The 16,158-nt window shown below is 42.8% G+C and overlaps 1 protein-coding gene and 1 long non-coding RNA gene across 8 annotated transcripts in view; one reads left to right on the top strand and one right to left on the bottom strand.

The window, feature by feature from the left end:
* KCNC1 (potassium voltage-gated channel subfamily C member 1) overlaps positions 1–16,158 on the bottom strand; it is a 107,910-nt gene that overhangs the window by 23,855 nt on the left and 67,897 nt on the right. The gene's annotated exons all lie outside the window — the stretch shown is intronic.
* Positions 1–16,158, top strand: part of LOC112978971 (uncharacterized) — a 55,916-nt gene that overhangs the window by 599 nt on the left and 39,159 nt on the right. The window contains exons 2-3 of the long non-coding RNA XR_003258064.2: positions 1,171–1,308; positions 8,311–8,560. This is a non-coding gene — a long non-coding RNA (uncharacterized LOC112978971). The remainder of the gene's footprint in view (positions 1–1,170; positions 1,309–8,310; positions 8,561–16,158) is intronic.

Raw genomic sequence — 16,158 nt, 5'->3', positions numbered from 1 at the left:
TAAGGGGAGGGTTTCACCATCTAATTTATATTCCCTCTGATCAAAACAAAAAAAAAAGTTTCAAAGGCTTGCTTCTCCACTGCCCTGTGTCTAGCCTAGCCTGTTTCTCTAGTGCAGTGTGAATGAGAAGTGCCAATTAATTCAAAATACTGGTGTTTCACATCAGCTTTGCGTAGCTGAAAGGACAAATAAAAGGCACAAGGTAACAGAGAATCGAACATATCTTCTCATGAATAATGAGCACAGTATCTTTCCACTAAGTGTGGAAAGAAAACAGAAGTCAGTAGCCTTAAAACGCAAATCAACCTTCTAACACATGAGGGTTAGGAGACTAGGCTCATTCAGGAAAAGGTCTGAGGATTAGATGGTGCAGTATTAAATAGCCAGGTGTGACTGCCTGCTTCTGGGAATGAGTTTTTAAAAAGTATTCTACTCTGGCAGATAAGAAACCTTTTTCTGTTCTGTTTTAAACCAGTAAATCCAGTAACTCGCTAGAATTCCTCTACACAGCAGCTGGAATTGCCAAGCTTTAAGGCAGACAGCCAGTGAAGACTGCTGATTTAAAAACTGAGACAGAAATCAGATGGCAGAGGCTCTTTTCCAGCCTCCTCCACTGACCCATCCTTAGTCTTCCAGAATATTATTTGTTGTTCTCGGTGTGCCTGTATCTTCCATAACATCCTTTATCTGCCTTGTTTATTGAGACAGTAAACTTTGGAGCTGGAGACTATGAGTATATGTGTGCCCAGTGCCCAGCACGATGCATGTCTGGAGTGGGGACCTGGAAAGGGAGGCCTTGGTTGAGACTATGGTGAGAGAGACACCACTCTTGGACTGTAGGCAAGAAAAGGTGGTGGCAGAAACAGAAGCAGCACGGCTTTTGCCAGGGAAGTTTAATAACTTCAGAGTTAGTTTTGTAAGAAGTAACGATCTACACGACATAGCATTCGTAATTTATTCCAGATCACATGTTTGGAGTGAGTTAGTAGAAGCTGAGTGCCGCAGATGGGTGTTCTTCTCTTCTGATACTACCCAGAATCATTTAGCAATCCTGACTCAAGCTAGAGGGGAGAAAAGAGATGTCAGGCTGAGAGATTTGTCTGCCTCTCCCTTTCCTAGTGCCAACAGATGATTTTTTTAAAGTGATATTTCATCCCTATCCTCTTGCAGGGTAATCCAGAAAATTCCACTCTTCCCTGAACCCCTGGATGAAAGGCAGAAGATGGCATTTTGTGTGAAATACATCTGTTGAAGCATCAAGAAACTTACTATAGAAGTGGCACCACCTCTTTCTGCTGATGGACTCCTGTGAGTTATTGTTTTGATGGCAAAAAATGTTTACTTCACTAGATCATAACCTTCCTGCTCCTGTAGACCCAACACTGCACTGGAGCTAAGCGTTGTCTTAGTCTGTGTGAGCAGGGCCTCTAGGCAGGCTGGAGTTTGCTCCCTTTCCCCTAGGAGAACATAGGGCTTACCAAGACTGAAATGAGAGATGGAAACACTATATATATTTGCCTCTGAAGGAGCAATGATGGAGCTATTAGTGCTCTGGTGCTTCTAGAAAGGTAAGTTATGACTCTAGTGCAATCCAATGTGCTCTAATTTTGAAATAAAAACCCCAGGTCTAGTAATTTTTCAGTAAGCTCATGAATGTTAAATGTTATATATCTTGCAGGAACAAGCTAGTCTCAGAAGAATTCCAGATCAGTGCTAGTAACCCATGAGTCTGAGTTCTCTGCTGTGTACCAATATTTCATGTATACCTATAGCCTTGTGCTTTGATTGTCCCTGCTCAAACCAAAAAGATCATGGGATTTACGTCATGTTGTCACTGACATAAATGTCACTTGGGTCTTTTTGCTAGACCTGTGTAAAACCTTGTGATTTCCATTCACCAGGCATCTCTTCAAGTACTTTTAGCAGCTCTGTTTTACAGTAGTTCATCTGTTTCAGGTTTATCTTTGATTTATGTAATGAAATAACTGTGAAAATTCGTATTACACCTGCATGAAATTGCTAGTTTCTGACTTAACTCACTGAACTTTACCTGGGTTTTATTTTAATCAGAAAACTTTACTTTGGCCACTCTTCTCTTAAAACTTAGCACATGTATCACCAGAAGGTTTAACAATAGCAACGAATATTTTTGCTAAATCTCAGCCAAAATTTGGGCTAAATGAAAGCTGCTTTAGAATACTTAGTTTTACAACAATTTTATTATCTATCAAGACTTTTTTTTTCCAGGTTTCTTAGAGGTTCAGACCCTGATTCAAACACATGACTCATTTCAAATGTGCAAGTAATTCTGCTGCATTTTTGAAAGAAACATTGAATGTGTATGACTGATCAAATGATTAAATGTAGGCACATGATACTGACCGACTAACGCTGTAAGAGCGAGCAAAAGCAAGGGCTTTGTCTAAACACAACCTCTGCAGCATTTCAGTAAGAATCTTAATGTAAGTAGTTCGGAGATTTTTTGAGTGATCGTTTTGAAACTGGAATTGTTTGCAAGGGGAAAAATCCAGTTCTGCTTTTGTAGATGTGAAGCAAGTATACAAGGGCAGGATTGCATGTTACTGCCAAGCCCTTTTCTATGAAGGGAGGGATGACCAGCTTGGCTGGCTGTCTTGTTCCAATGAACTGACAATAAGCCAATCTATACAGCAGCTCACTTCATTGAACACAGTGGTTCAGTCACAAGATTGTTCAAATTTATGTTGCTTGGCTGAGATAAAACAAAGAAGTAGGCCTACAGATAAACAAAGCTTGCTCCAGAGCCAGATAAGAAGTCCACGAGCAGCAAATGGATGAAATGGTTATGTAATGCCAAAAAACTGTATGACAGCTTGCAAAAAAATCTTGGAATGCTTGGTGGCACGCAGACATGAAACAGCGTGTTAAAAAAAATGTGCAGTCATCTGTGGAAAATATGCTTAAGTTATTCGGTGTTGACATAGCAATAAATATCAGAAGCAGATCCCTCAAATGTTAGTCCTAGCAGGCAACAATGTGCTTTGACAAGGTAGTTGCTGGGATAAGCAAGACTGCATGAGAACTGGTGGTGTGGTGTATAGACGGTATTAGCTTGTGTCCACATGGCCAGCCGGCTGGTCACGAGGCAAAGGTTGGAGTGGTTCTTTATAGGTCATGGGCAAGTTTTCCAGTTTCAGATAGGATAGATTAAATCTTGTGATTTAATAGGAACACCATGCCTTGCCACAGAAGGGATGTGAATTTATCTTGCAAGCTTCCTTGCTAGCTCTCTGGCCTGGCTGGTAGTGAGAACTGTATGGAAACACTATGGTGCAAGTAAGAAGCATTTCGTATTTTTTGACAGCATCTTCAATGAGAAGATCTCATTGTAACAGTCACAGATTCCTGACAGCAAAGTGCCTAGCTAGGTATATGAGACCTTGGAGATGGAACTGTGAGTGTTCAAAGGAAATTTTCCTTCTCTTTGAAGTATTGCAGAAACATGTTTGGTAGGGATCTCCAAAGGTCATCTAGTCAGTCCTCTGTCCCAAGGCACAGTCTTTCGTCATTCTTGAAAGATGGCCAATATAGGCTATTTCTAAAGACCTCCAGTGGTGAATACTCTACAAATTCTTCAGGAAATTTATTCCAGTGCTTATTTGTATTTTTTTTTCCTAATGCCTGACCTCAATTTCCTTTGTTACATTTTAAGCCTGTTCACTTTTGTCCTGACTATTAAAGATAGCTATGCATTTAGAGATTTGCAGATGTTTCCCCTATTTTCTGGCCTGACAACCATCAAACATTCAAATGTTCCATGAGTCCTAAACTCATGTTCTCATATTCTCATGCTTTAGCTGCATAAAATCAATATAATTATTAATCTCATTTTCAGATGATGCCACAAACAGTTATGCTGTCAGTTCTGTCAAATGCTCTGGAATTAAGGAAACTGAGAAAGCCATAGAACGTCTCATATGCTGGAACATAAACTAATGCCCGACGAGGAACGGAACCAGGGAACTTCTTCCATAACTGCCCTTGATTACATTTTTTTTTCAATTTTCTTCTAGGCATAGGAATATTTTCTTAATTACCTTTTGTGGGCTCTGCAGGAGTCCCAGGCGTTGAGGGACCATGGTTTTGGCCCTGCGGTCTTGTATTACCCCCTCTTTCTGGAAGGATACCAGACTATAAACTAATAGACTGATCCAGTCAGACGTTCCTTGCATACTTTTTTCTCTCTTTTTTTTTTTCTTTTTCCTATTTTAAATTGAGTGAGTTCTGTAGCAGTGACTGGTGGTAATGTCATGAGTTATGATTTTCAGGATCTCAACTTTCCACCTTCATGCTGGATGCTATTTTATCTCTTGAGAAAATCACACTTTCTCCCTCTCTGACTTGCTGCCAGTCCTTCACTGTGGGAGGAGAAAAGCCATTTCTTGCACATTTCCCTAACACGAGAGGGGAATTCCTGACTAGAGCTAGGCAGAATCTGACTGGGGTAACCCAAAGACTGGCAAAATTTGCTTAGTCCTGAAGCTTTCTATGGTTTAGAAGTCATTTTTATTTTTTTGCTTCTGAACAAAAGTCATACTCACTCATGGTTGTTATCAAGTGCAGCCAGATGAAGCTATGTATGCCTCTTTGACGAAGCCTCATCTTTTGATTTTGGAAATGTTGAACTCCAAAGATGACTGGTTGACAGGTTATACCCTCTTGCATGCACCCATGCCCACACACACTCATAAAGTCACTCACTTAGGGATTTCTGCCACTCAAGTTTAGCTATAGGCTACATGAGTCCTGGGAGACTCTGTGCAGAAGCAAGCACCTATTCTTCCCTCTCTGGTGCAGGGGAGGAGCAAAAGTGTGATGAACTGGCAGACTGTTTTCTGTATTCATGCTTTTAAGCTCCCTGGTGATAAATGTGCAGCAACAGGGCTATAGCAATTCACTCTCGGTTTAAACCTGGAGCAAGAGATGAGACCTGACAGGGACATGAGATGGTGCAATACAGCTTCTGCTCTGTGACTTGCCCAAGGGTGGTAAATTCACATGCTCATGTGCAATAAGTAGTGCAGCCTCTCTCGCCCCTATCTCTTATTAGGCTGATGCCTTTCCAAGGGGGAACAGGGGACATCATTTTGTAGCCTTTCAGGGCTGAGTACGGTTTAATTCCCCAACCTCAGCTGCCACCAGCACCTGAGGAATGGAGTTGTTAGATGTGCAGGACAGGTGGAGGCTGCCCTGGGGTCTCTGGCACTGTTAGGAAGAGCACGTCCTGCTCTCTTATTTTTTGTAAGAGGAAACATGTGTGGGAAAGTGTTGAATGTAAAACTTGACAAGGAAATACTCAAAATGCACAGTGAGGCTTTGTCCTCAATACAGAACTCTCTAACCTAATAAACACGGCTGACTTTTCTCCCCGTGGTTTTTAAGCCAAGAGGTGTGGAGCGTGTGCCAGATCTTGCTCGTATTCGGACAGTAACGCTTCTGCCTTGAGACAAATTATAATAAAAGCAGCTGTCAAATCTTTAATAGTGTAAAACGTGGTCAGGCTGGCCATGTAACCAGCTCCTGGCAGGGTGTGAGATCTACCTGTGCCTCTTCCATGCACAGTCGCCTGTAGCTGCTCAGGTGCGTCAGTGCAGAGGGTGCTGGTGGCTCCTGCGCGGGACCAAGGCAGAAGATGCAGGCGGCATCAGCCCGCCGAGGTGGGCAGTTTGGGTTGGCCACTGTCAGCTCTGTGCTGCCTCGAACAGTGGGGTCCTGACTCCCATTTCTCTTCCAAAGCGTTGCTGTAGCAAAAGTAATCCTGATAGGATTCCTCTCTGGGGACACAAACCAACCTTTTTCATGTTTAGGCAGGAATTTTTGAAACCTCAGTTTCTGAGTGCTCAGCAAGAGGTGCTCCAAAGAGCTTTAAATTCCAGGAGCGGCGGGGTGTTTACCATTGGGAAGTCAAGCCAAGCACCTGAGCACTGGGGCACTCCAGGTAACTCCTCGCTTTGAAAAACTGGAAGCCCTGAGATATCCCCCTGGTGCCACTAAACATTGAGCTCGGGGTGTCTTGTTTCCCCCGCAGTTTATATGGATGGCTGCCACAGATAGGGAGTCTCCAAAGAGCCAGGCTATTTAGGCAAGGTGGCTGAAAATTAGGTGTCAAAATCCAGGCATTTCAAGGACTGCTTAATTTTAGGCAGTTTCCTATCTTTCAGGGAACACATTGTTTTTTCATTATTTTTTTTTCCGAATTATGACTAGCAGTATGTCATGGATGCTCTTCCTCCCATAGTGCTCATTTAGCCGAAGCCTTAGCTACTGGCTTGTGCTTTTAAAATTTTGTGTTCCACCGTTCCTCTTGTACTGTTTTAGAGGGTAGCAGAAAAGCCCTGTTAAGCTAAATAAGTTAAAAAATATCGAGACTATGTTTCTGCTTTACAAAACCTAAATATCAAATCTAAATTATCTAGTTCCATCACTTTAATCAATTAGCAGTTAATATAAAACATTAAAAATAAACCAATAATCATACAAGCAAACGAGAAATATTTTGGAAAGCGAAGAATGTTTTCATTCCCCAGTTAGGTCAAGTCTAATGCACAGGATGGGAGCGCCCTTGCTCACACAAAATCTCCATTGACAACAGTCTTTGGCAAGGCTGGGTTTTGACTGGCTTTGAGCCATTTTAGATATCCAAAATTAGTGATAAAATAACTTAGAAAACTGTGTTGGTAGCCTTTTGGTGACAGCTTCCGAAATAGCCTTTGTCATATATTCCGCCTTGGCTCAGACCAGGACGACTGAGGGCATTGGACTCTGTTGGGAAGTGCTGGCTGTCTTTTGTCAAGAGTGAGCTCTCGGCAAGGTGCTGGGATGCTCACAGCGTTGGGGCTCTCACCCTAGGGATGGTAATCCATACGGTCCTGGCACTAAAGGGAGTCTTCCCCCTTGCTATTCCACAAGCAACCGAGGAGGAAAGTTTCACAATTCATTTGCTGTAGCAGAGTGGCTGCAAATTTCTGCCCAGTAGGAAAATCCTAAGTATATATGAATATTTGTGTCTCTGATGGAATAGAGAGACTCAATTCATCTTTTATACATAATATATATTTGCATGTGTATATGTGTATTAATTACATTGTAGTCTGTATTATAATACTATATGGCATATATTACATTTAATATCCTATATAACAGTTACAGATACAGGAATGTATGGTATACACTGTAAACATTATACTATTATAATATATATACACGCACACTATAATATGGTAATATATGCATATAAATCTGTTAAATGTGTGTTTCTATATTAGGTATGTAATACCTGTTTCAAGGGCAGCAGGGATGCATGGCTCTAGCATGCAGAACTGGTGGAGAGGCCCGTTCCCGCAGGCTCTCCAACCTTACTGGGAGGGCCCCTTGGATTACAGAGACGCCCCTGAACGGGAGGAACGTGCCAACTGCAGGAAAACCACGGCAGCCTGGGGGACAGAGGTCTTGCAGAGCAGAGTAACTTATGTGTAGAGTAACACAGGCCCTGCAGGAGAGAGATGGCATCTTCTGTCTGAGTGCAGGTTCATCTCCTGTGCAAGGGAGCTGTGCGAGAGCTGCTTGGCTGCTTCTTCCCGCACCGAACACAAGGCCTTGCAGTGCTAATTCTTGCCTCAGGTTTTACTGACAATATTTTCCTTTTACAATGTTCTGCTTCACTTGTTCCCAGGTACTCGGTGTATATTCGCTCTAACCTGTTACCTACAGATCCATATTTACCATGCCACCACTTTGCCAGCGAACAAGGGGATGTGGTGGTGATACCTGGCATTTCGTAACCCCCCTTTGTCAGTATGAGTCCTGCCGCCTGTCGCAAGAGTGGAGTTTGGGTGCCTACGTTTCTGTGGCTGGCCTCTGAAACGGCAGAAGTAAATGGCTGGAGTCGTAAGGGGATTGCCGGGTGCCTGCTTGCAGCTTTGGCATACCGGTTCCTCTGAATACTGTTTAGACTTTTGCCTTAAGAAATGATTGCCCCAGATACAAGAACAAGGAAAATATTTCTCTTCCTGTGGAGCTTGATAACGCGAGTCAGGTTTCCTATTTTCTAGGTATCGAGCTTAAGCACTGGAGGTGTATAGAGCATGGTACTATTGCACAGAAGCAATGCTATGGTATGGGAACATACGCAGGATGTCCTAGTAACTCTTCTAAACTTAGGCGACACTTTACATTTCAAAGATACCTTCCAGAATTCAAATTTTCCTGTGTAAAAAGAATCATTTGGGGCTTGGATGCAAAAGCTCTGGTTCATTTTTGTTTCATCTGCAGAGATGTTGCGACCTCTGAAATATTGTGGCAACTCATGTGTCTGCCCAGGACTTTCAGTCGTTACCAGGCATGCTGTGACCATTGGAAAACCTCAGGAAGAGACAAGACAGCTACAACCCAAGCTCACCAAAGGAATCTCTGTCCCAGGAGCACCTATCACGGCAGTCAGTGCAAGGCACATCCACACTCCCCTTGTGGACAGCAGTATCCTGGTTTAACAGAAAGGGTTGCATCATCCTTTCTTTTCCTGGTAAGAATTTTCTCCTTCTGTACGTTCAATGTACTTAATCTAGCTACACGCCTGCAGACATGCAAAAATTCTGTGCTTATGAGGAAGAAAGCTGCTAAAAACATTGTCCTCATCATTACCTTTTTAAGGCTAAATTGATGTGAGGCAAATGTAACACCTGTGGATACTAAACCAGCTATCTGAGTTCTGTGTTTCGACCTCCTCCCCCAAACGAGCATCAGTGTTAGCATCTGTGAAGTTCTTACACAGACTCTCCTGGGATGCCGCAGGGTTAATCACATGCTGTTGCTGCCCTGCTCTGAGCAGTTTAAAAGGGCTCTCAGCCATGCTTTGCTGGTAATACTGTGAGAGGTGCTGTCTTGTTGAGGAGTGCTCTCCATTAACTGCTATAGTTAAGCCTTTTTTGGATGAGGCTTCAAAATGCTCAGCCTTTCTGAGAGAAGGGGACCTTCTACCATTACTATTATGTAAGCACCAAGGAAAATGCTTCTGCCAAAGACAATCCCATGTGCAGTCAAGGTTAAATCAAGTAGCTGAAAGGATTAGAAAAGAAATGTAGGTAAGTTATAGCCTGAACCCAAGGAGAAAATTGTTTTCCACATAAAATGAAATGAATTTATGATATTTTAAGAAGTTTGTTGGTGATACTATGCAAGTGTGTTTAGCTTGAATCCTGCAGTACACTCAGCATCTTGTAGAATAACAGGGACCTCTCATATTTTATTACTTGCAGCATTCTGGCTGTATTATCTGGTGTGTCTGCATTTCTTTGCTTAATTCAAGCATACATGCAGGCATGATGTAAGCCCTGGTTAAAGAACCAACTTAGTTTCTGAATCTTATCCTCCAAGATAAAGGAAATATCCTTCACTTGAAATAGCTTTTTTTGAATGCTGTGTGTCCACCTGTGCTATAAAGAACCCAAAATATTAGGTAGCATTTAACAGCGTGGAGCAATTTATGCCTTGAAAGTGCTATTGAAATGTTAATTAATGAACCAATCTTTGCAATTGTTTTGTAAGGCAAAGCAAGTAGATAATATTTCTGTTCCATAGATGTGGTGAAAGTATGTTGTTCTCAAGTATGTTGTTCTAATCTTGGCAGCACAGCTGCCAGTATCAGGGTATCTGTCTGGGGCAAGATTAGGGGTTATCTTTTGAAGTATATGTCTTAATGTTCAGATTTCCGGATGGGTGGGTAAGACCATCAGATTCTGAGTGCCTGGATGTTGCTGGGTTGCTGTGTACCTGTTGGCCATGATACACTTCCCTGGGATGTTTGTTTACAGAGTCAATGTCATGAAATTGCAGCCCTGTCTTCAGCTGCATTCTTCTCTTTAACACTGCAGTACGGTGAGTCCCAACACACAGCACACAGGGGAAGGCAGAAAGAGTGGAGGGTTAGTACTGGAGATCTGTGTAGGCTTTACGATTTTTTGTTATTGTTGTTATTTGTGCAATTGAGTCACATCAGTACCTCTAGAAATGGCCACGCTCGATTACAGGAGGGTGACATTTTTTCCACAAAATGTGAGTAAGCCACATTTTTTATTGACTTTAATATTTTGACCTGAGTCTTTGCAACCCTCAACATGGAGGCTTCTTATTGGGTATTTTAACCAGATCAGACTGCAAGCCTATGAAAATCTGGCCCTTAAAGAGATTTCAATTTGGAGACACATTTACTGTGACTCACCAGAAATCACTAATCACTTTTGGAAATTTTCCCTAGCAGGTGTTGCCACATACTAGCACAAAACTGCCTAAAAATACTGGGAAAGCTGGTAAAATGAGCTGGTACTTGAAGCACATTGATTTCAAGAATGTAGTTTCTCCCTGAGAACATCTGGGTGATTTGTATTTTCTCTCCCTAATGCAAGATAACACTGCTGTCCTGTGTCCTTTATGCAGCATGCCGTTCTTTGCTTAAAGAAGAGCTTGAGCAAATGGTTATATACAAAAGTCTGTTTAGAAATAGCTTTAAAAATAAAGAATGGTCTGTAATGCTGACTTGCTTGAAAAAAGCAATTCATAGAATTGTGGGTAGCAAGTAAGGTAAATTCAATCAGCTGCAGGAAGCAAAGAGTTGGGGGAAGGGGAGCTAGGGATGAAGTCGAAGAAGAAAGGAGAAAGCGGAGACTCGCGTCCAAACAAAGCGTTCCATTAGCCAGCGAGGATGGAAAATAGCATGCAGTGCACAGGTTTTATTTTCACCTACTCCATTTCTAGTTCTTTAGTGATTAGTGGAAACTGTGTGCTGCCAAAGGCCTACTTAGGGCATGGACTATGTACAAGACAATGTCATATGCTGCCCAGACACACAAAATTAAGAGATGATTTAAAAAAATAGAGCTAGTTGGGTAATTAAAAGATGGCAAATGCAAAATAAAGTTGGAGGGGGGATTCCCCTTCAATCAGAACTTGAAATATTTTTATATTTAATCTGGAACGTGATCTCAGTGAGGAGGAAGAGGCAGCTTCCCACTGAAGTGTCTTCCTTGAATGCCCTATGCTTCAGATCCAGGTGCACAGAGCTTTCCAAAAAGGTGGAAGAGCCCTTCTCCCTTTTTGATGCATCGGGTGCAAGCAACTTCCCTAAATACATTATTTGCACCTTTGCAATGTAAATGCCCCTCTAACATCAGGGTAATTCAGAGGATGCTGATCTGAGTGTAGTAAACTGTCTCTTGCATAAAGCTGTCCTTTCTGGACTCTGTAGGAAGCCTGTCTGCTACAGCTGAGGCAGCTTACTCCATTGCCTGGAGTCGGGGACATGAGCGCACTCCCTGTCACCACCTCCTGAGTGTCAGAAACAAGAACCCGGGATTTCTGACTTCTGTTCCCATGTTTTATTAACCAACCCAGCAGCTGCCCCGCTGTAGGACAACGTGATGCGCAGAGGAACTGTGTCGTGGTGTGAGTGCGTTTCTGCAGCGTCCCTTGCAGAGAGCAGTACAGATGTTTCCTGATGTGAAGGACTGAGCATTGTGAGTGTTGTGTTGGGTATGTAATGATCAAGCTCTTCATGACAGAGGGTCTAAGTTAAGGATTCGCAGCAGAAAAATTAGCTTATGCTTAACATGGTCCTGTGGGCTGAGAAAATGTGCATTTTACAGACCTTTTGTCTCAATACAAGAGTTGACATAGTACTAGGATTTTTTTTTTTCCTTTTCAGAATAGTCACAAAAGTTGGGGGGGTGAGGAATTGCCAACCGTATTTTAAAAAAGCAGTAGTCATGGTAACTGAGGTACCTTCAGTTACCAAGGTAACAAATGCAGCTAAACCGCCTTGCTGTAAAGCCAGACAAATCTACTCACGATCTGTTGATTTTAAGATATTTTATAAATTGTTGATCTATTTTAGGCACTGAAATCCATACATCCAAAAAACAAATTTACTGTCTATTATGATGACCAATATACTGTGCTATTTATGTACATTCTTATCTTCAGCTGTGCTTTTCCCGCCTGTCAAGATATCTAGGCTTTTTCACTCATAGTTTTTTCTTGTTTATGGTTTGGAAAGTGATTCTTTTCTGTGGAATAGATGATTCATATTATTACTGGTGGTAGATCTTAATCCTTGAAGAAACCCTAACATTTGTTCTCCAACCCCCCTTCCAGTCCTACAGTCTTTAAATGGAGCCTTACATATTTCTGGCCTGAAACCACAGAATAAGTTTTGCTAAAAATTTGCTAATGAATTAAATCAATACAATTTGGAATGAGTTCCATCTCAAACAATCAATACAGGCCCAGTGATGTACAGCAGGCAGGCAGGTAAATTGGTCTAAATAAATTTACAATTGATTTTACTTTTAAAACCAAATTAGGACATTTATAGGCTTACCAAATAAGATCAGCTACAACTTGTGCAAACAAGCATATTCTTTGGTTTGTCTTTCCTAAAACTAATAGTGGATCTGTTACTATTTATAGCCCAATAACTTTTTATTGCTGGGATAATATGTGCAATTTCTTGGTCCTAAAGCATGGGTGGCCTATGCATCATCGCTTAGTAGGCTGTTTTTTGGTTTTTTTTTTTTTTGCTGATAACTTGTGGCAATGCCTGCTAGTTAACAAATACTTTAAGAATTTCCTAATTCAGTGTAGGTGGCTTGATTTTATTGCTGGAGGAACTACATGTTAAATGCAGTTATAGGACAGGTCTACACACTACTGTGTGCTGGTGTGGATGAGCAGTGAAGGCCAAGTGCTGCCCTGCGCCCATGCCTCAGGATGCCTAGCTGTTAGGATGGACCGCACCAGGGCTACGCGCTGCTGTGTTCCTCTCCCCCATCCACACTCCCTCTCTCAAACTGCGCCACTGTCTGAATGTGCAAAGGAGAAGACACCCTTGTACGGCAAAAACATGTTGGCAATGTGTCCTCTCAGTGGAGCACCATGCTGAGACTGAGCTGCTCGAGGCTCCAAGGAGGACGTGCTGGGACGTGGCACTCCACAGTCATCAGAGCTGCACATGCATGGAGGGAGTTGGGTCTGGCAGTAGGGTAACCATGCCGTTGTGCCCGAGCCAGCGCGATCTGCCGCACCGAATCCTCCTCTGCTAACTTGGGGGTGCCTCCCCTGCACGGGTGGCTCATTCAGGGGCATACAGAGGGCATGTCGCTGGGAGGGGAGCTGAACGCAGCTCTGCAGAAATGCATGGTGCCTGCTGCCTTCATCCTTTCTTGTGTTATAATCATGTTTTGTCAATAATTATGCAATAATCCTACAGGCTGAAACCAACTAAGATGCTGAGTTTCTGAAAAGTTGAGTTGTAAGCAAGGTCCTTCAGACCTACGTTTGCTTTGAGTGGTGGCATCAGCAGTGCTGCCAGACCATGTGAAGAAGGACTAGCAAGGGACTATTATAAGTAATGGGGATAGAGAAATCTCAACTGCAGGTGGAGAGAGAACAGAAGTTAACCCAGCTTGTTCTTTGCCTCTTTCCTCACCTTCAGCAGCATCTCGGCTGTGTCGTATACAGCTCTTTCAGGTGTGGAGGACTGGCAAGGCAGAGAAGCTCTCTTTAAAACCCTACAAATATTTAAGCAGGTGTCATGGGATTTAACACAGCCATTGGATTTTGAAAGTGCCTGGCTTATTTTCTCCAAGCAGCATATACTTGCTTGTGAGCATGAGATCAGTCCTCTTGGTGTGTAATGACCATCAGCATGAGTCACTCTGCTTGCTCAGAAACTCCCAATAAATTTTTTCTTTGTGTGCATGCACAACTTCCATTAGTATTAAAGATGAGCAAACTGGTTAGTAAAATAGAAATGTTTCTTCAAGTTTTTGACATATCAGGTGAGATATCATTCTGATAAATCTTAGAAACTAGAAATGATAGAAGACATCTTTTGTACATCCTGCTGCAACTGTGAGGCCTTTCCAGGGTTATTCAGAAGTGTATATGGGATGGGCATCTCTTCCTTTGAGGGAGAACTCCAGAGTGGAATATATCCAGCCTCATCTTTGTCTTTTGTCCCATCACTCCTATTTATGTGCCTCTCTGCTTCACTCAGCTTTTCCCTCCTTGGTCAGGATGCCCTTCAGATTGGTGCAAACTACTTTGCTACCTCTTTACTCCGTTGCTTAGCAAAGATGAATGTAGTGAGCTGTTTTATTCTGTCTTCTTAGCTGCAGTTATTCTAGCCTGCAGGTGTCTTTTGGTTTTAGTCATGATTCCCTAACGAATAACGAAGGGAACACTGGAATTTTTTAAAGCTCAGTTTAGATTGGACTATTTTTAATTTGAATATTAACTCTTTCTCTAACATTGAGTTGAAGCTTCAATGTTATCGTTTTTTTTGATGGGGATAATTTGGTATTGTGCACTGACATGTTTAAGTTCATAGCATGTTATAAGGATTTTACTTCTGAATACCACATTTTAAAAACCTAATTAGTCTGCCGGTTTGTCTGCCTTTCAAACCTACTCAACAAGCAGCTCAAGTACAAGATGTTCTTGCCTGCTGCAAGTGACAGATACACTGTACTTACCAGCCCTCCCCATCTCCTGCCAGACACAGATCTGTACTGAGATACTTGAGCTGCCTGAACATAAAGAATATCTAGCCTGGGTCAATGGCTCGTGAATGCAATAAGTGTCATGCAACGCATTTATTACGGTGTTATGCTCTGATAAGTGGGCTTGAATTCCTGACTTGCTCTCCAGGGTTAAATATTTTCAACACTAACTAGAGGATTTCTCTTCCCAGCTCTCATTTAGAGTTAAGGGAAGACGCATGGCTAAATTTTCCTCTCTAGGCTTTGAAAATACCAGCTGGTGCTGTTATTGGCAGAGGTTTGGGAAGTTGCCTGGTTTCGTTAATCCTGTGGGCCAGGGACCCTGGAAGTGAGGTAGTCGCTAAAGGCAGAGCTAGAGTAGAAGGTGTTTGGGTTGAAGATGGAGAAGGAGAGCTGGGACAGCTGTTACTAGTGTTGCTAGCACCAGTCTCGCTTTGTATTTTCCGAGAAAGCTCTTGTAGAGGAAGGCAGAAGATTAGCAATTATGAAGAAGAGGGGTTAATCGCTGACCTCCTAAGGGGAGGAAGTACTGGGGTTTCCTCCCAGCCTGACCCATGAATTTCATAACAGGTGTTTTTTCTAAGTTGTAGATGGGTGTTTGGTTGACTCTTCAGCTCATATTCTTGTAAACAGAAATTCAGATAGAGTCTCTCCCTTTCCTCGTAGCTTGTTGGCGTTTGGCAAAAGTGCTGGCGTGGAAAATGGCCCGCAGAACTTGTGCCGCTTGGCACTGTTGAGGAATAGTGGCAGCGGGAGCTGGAAAACAACCTGCCTCGTTTTGTTATGACTAGGAGGTCTTGGTCTCCAATGCAGTCTGTCACTGCTCGACACTGCCATGGCTGCCTTGTTTCGCCCTTCCTCTGTGTGTGTGTGTGGTGCTTTTTTCTTCGTGTAGTCACTGAGTTTGAGTTCCAGGATCCCTTCCTCATCTGCCCATGTGCATGTGCGAGGGGAGGGGTGTTCGACATTTGTTCTTGGGTCCTTCTGCTATTTCAAAAGCAGAAATAGGCTGGTGCCTTCTGAGAAGGCAACGAGTTCTCCTTACCATGGGAGGGCTGCGTATTGCGGGGTTAAAAACAGTGTTGGTGCAAAGCCGGTCTGTATCTTGGAAGACAAAACCCTTTTCTTCCACTCTCCCACCCAGAAAAAGACTACAGTTGTGAGAAAGCAAATACAAAACAGGGTGAAGGTGGCGTGTCTAAATTGTTTAAAGTGGGTAGATGGCTTTAAAATGAGGCATCTCTTTCATTCCAGCCAATGGATTGACAGAAGCTGTTGTTAGATGAGCTGATTGCCTTTTTTTCCTGGGTGCACTGCAGCACAAATACTAAATTCTCTAAATTGCCCTCAACAGGAGCCTCCTCAGTACTGCAGCGACTCCGGCTCCTGCGGGAATGAATACCTGAAGCAGCTCGCAGCTAGCTGCTGCTGGCAGCACGGCACAGCTGGCCAGCTGCTCAGCTGGAGATGCCGAGGTGCCATCCGTGGTCAAAGTTTAAGGGGTGATTATACTAGTAAGAGCAAGAGGTTGGAAGCAGGGGTTTATTTTGCCAGGCCGAGCATGAGA

The sequence above is a fragment of the Dromaius novaehollandiae genome, chromosome 5 (genome assembly GCF_036370855.1).
Source record: "Dromaius novaehollandiae isolate bDroNov1 chromosome 5, bDroNov1.hap1, whole genome shotgun sequence".
Taxonomy (NCBI): Eukaryota; Metazoa; Chordata; class Aves; order Casuariiformes; family Dromaiidae; genus Dromaius; species Dromaius novaehollandiae.
Note: the sequence above shows the minus strand (reverse complement) of the source record. Positions and strands in the feature narration are given on the sequence as shown.